The sequence below is a fragment of the Triticum dicoccoides genome, chromosome 7B (genome assembly GCF_002162155.2).
Source record: "Triticum dicoccoides isolate Atlit2015 ecotype Zavitan chromosome 7B, WEW_v2.0, whole genome shotgun sequence".
NCBI lineage: Eukaryota > Viridiplantae > Streptophyta > Magnoliopsida > Poales > Poaceae > Triticum > Triticum dicoccoides.
The window spans coordinates 389,544,929-389,548,132 of record NC_041393.1 but is presented as its reverse complement, the minus strand read 5'-3'; the positions used below and the strand labels follow the sequence as shown (position 1 = coordinate 389,548,132).

The 3,204-nt window shown below is 47.2% G+C and overlaps 1 long non-coding RNA gene across 1 annotated transcript; it reads right to left on the bottom strand.

Annotated features, from left to right (window-relative positions):
• Nucleotides 1-1,290: 1,290 nt before the first annotated feature.
• Nucleotides 1,291-3,152, bottom strand: LOC119335266. The gene is made up of 3 exons (XR_005161775.1): nt 2,829-3,152; nt 1,916-1,975; nt 1,291-1,698 (listed from the first exon to the last, which is right to left on the bottom strand). It is a non-coding gene; the product is annotated as an uncharacterized LOC119335266 (long non-coding RNA).
• Nucleotides 3,153-3,204: the final 52 nt, after the last annotated feature.

Below are 3,204 nucleotides of genomic sequence, written 5' to 3'. Positions count from 1 at the left end.
CTTCGTCTACTCCGACCACCGTTGGTGACATCGGCCCAGCGCCGATCGACGCCGCAATTGTCGTCGAGTTCTTCTCTGCTGGCCCCTCCGACTTCTCCGACATGGCGTACAGCTCGTGCAGGTCCCTCGTCTACGCATGCCCGGTGCTGGCAACACCGATGCGTGCCTTCATCCACGACGTGTCCCCGGGCCTGGCAAGCCTGGTCGGCGCTTCGTCAACTTCGTCTTCGTCCGTCTACGCATGCCCGGTGCTGGCAACACCGGTGCGTGCCTTCGTCCACGATGTGTCCCCGGGCTTGGCAACCCCGTCGCGACGCGTCGTCAACAACATCTTCTTCCCGGCGCACCACTACTTCGACACCCTTGCGCCCATGCTAACTCAGTGCCCCCTTGCGCCCGCGGCTCCACGGCGACCTCCTCGACACTGGCCACCTCGCCTCGACATCGACCACGGCATTCTTCGCACGGCTACCTCGACCACGGCTACACCATCCTACGCTCTCGGCTACATCGACATCGGCACAAAGGGCTATCATCCGCTTGAGCAACTCGTCGGCTTCCTCTACAGTCAATGCGTCCGCGACGCGACACCGTCCACGACGCTCCCGCTAGGACTGCGGGGGGATGTCAGTCCGTCGGCTGCTATTCTCTCCAGTCTGACCGTCCGCGGCGCTCATGTTGTTCGCAACGCTACCGCTACGACTGCGGGGGGATGTTAGAGATATATTTGGGTTACATGTATTTGATAGTTTAGGATTCCTACCTTATCTCTAGGAGAGACGTCTTGCCCTCCAAGTCTTGTACTCAATATATACTCGCCCTGGAGGCTCGATAATACATCCATCATATTCCACCAATCCCTCTCTCCCTTCTAACAGGAACACTTTGGAAGTGGATTTCAGTAAAAGCAATAGGCTTTCCATCTCTGGCCATCTCCATTCACGGATTCACCCTAAAATGGTTCTCACAGGTTTGCATTGTTCTTGTCAGGGTTAATTTCTTGTATGGTCCAAGGAAAAATATACAGCCTCTTCCCAGGAAGAGATGAAGCTGCTAATTAGTCAGTTTGCGGTCTGTACGGTGTTTCCCAAGCTGTTTCTTTTTCCAAGAACATGGATAGACAGACACACCATGGTACCAACATTCAGATGATATGTCTGGCTCATGACCCAACCAGGTTATCAGATTTTAATACCAGGTTGACTAAAAGCACTAATTAGCCAATTAAGCCCAATCATTGGATGATTAATTATCGAGAAACAATAGTATGAAATGAATCCGAAGCTCTGAAATAAAATATTTTAGACCAGTCTTTATTAAACTAGTAAAGCTCTTCCTTCTTCTCCATGCATTTTGCAGTTTTTTGTCTGCTAGCTGCCTCATGCAGTGGCTGCAGCATCCATCCATTTTGCCGCGCAGCATGCAGACAGTGCACTGCAAGAAGTGCATCAAAATGCGGTCAAATCTGCAGCTTATTCACTTGGTCCAAGGTAAAGAAAAAGAACAGGATGAATGCCTTGTTTTCAGACAGGGTACGTTCCCTTGATCAGTTCTTGGATCAGCAGTGGCCTGCCGCCGGCCGATCTGTTGAGGTAGTATGATTAATTTGCATTTATTTCTGCAGCCAAGATGCATCAAGAAGAACAGAGGACAGGTGACAGGTTATGGAGTAGTACACTTGAGTGCTCCATCTGCCATCTGCAAGGTAAGATGAGTATCTTTCACTTAAACCTATGCCATGATTATTCTCAGTATTTTTGGTGTGTATATACATTATGCCGGTTGATGCTTGGGAATGGTGCTTGCTGATCAGATAGTTAGTGTGTACAAGTGATTAAGCTATTATCTGTGGTAAAGTTGACCATAATAGTCCAAGTGCACTAGTAATGAATTAGTAATTTATTTTTATCCTCACCTCTGGTAGCAATTTCATTGCCATTCTAACCGAACATTTCCTTTCCCTTTTTGCTGTGTCCTGTGTGGAAAGCATTCAACTAAGTCTTGGTATATGGACCAAAATGTTAAACAGAATTCAGAGATGACAAGTGGAACACAGGTAAGTACTGATTGTTCAATTAAGACAAAACAATGAAGTTGCGCAAAAAAAAAAAGACAAAACAATGAAGGACTGGTTAGATGTACACTTAAAGTTTGGAGCTAAAATCCTTTTGCAATCCACTCTATTAATTTTGAAACAACTAGTTCAGTCCAAAAGTCGGTCCATCCAGTTTGGTAATGTGTGTCTGCTACCTGCCGCGCATACAGACATGCAGACATTGCACTGCACAAACATGAGGTCAAATCTGAATGTTATTTTACTTGGTTCAAGAAGACAAACGGGAGTTTGTACTACATTGAAGTTCTCGGATCAGCAAGGCAGCTATGGTACAGTACTATCATTTGCCTTGATTTCTGCACCCGGGATGCATCAAGAACAACCAAGGACAGGTGACAGTTTGTACACTCGAGTGCTCCATCTGGTATAGTGTAGCCTGGAAGAGTAACTTTTACTCGAACCTACGACAGCTTGGGAATGGTGCTGGTTGAGCAGAAAATTAGTGCGACGGAAGGCAAGATCTGTGCCACATGATTAAGGTATTATGTACAGTACAGTTGAGTACATCCAGTTGATGACCACTAGCAGTAGCAATTAGCAATGATACTAGTAAATGTATACCCATCTCTTATAGTAGTAGCTTGAAAATGTGTAAAATTCAGTCACAGCAATTAATTGAATAATTAACCTACCTGAGTGCGAGCATGTCCTGACAGGTACACTCAGAGCTGAGAGAGGCTGTACCAAAGTTACAAAAAGAGCATGTATGCACCTGCAGGAGGAAGGATGAAAACCTTGGCATGGCCATCGAGTACATTCCCCCCATGCGAACGCGAGGCCCTCCTCGCTCAAAAGCAATCAAATCAAAGCGCCATCGATCGATCGCCATGGGACCTCCCGCATATGCATATGCACGCCAACACCACAGATCCAGCTCCTTTTTTGCTCGAGCTCTAGCTTGTGAACTTTAATTCCGAAAGGGGGCGAGGGGGAAAAAGTAGGAAGGAAAGAGATGGCAAACCGTAGGTAGATCAATCCATCCATCCATGGGAAAGCGAGAGGGACAAATGAACGAACCTAATGGGGGACAAGGAGATTGCGGATGTTGCACTGCCGCGTACCCACAAAAGGCACAAAAGCTCCTCCTC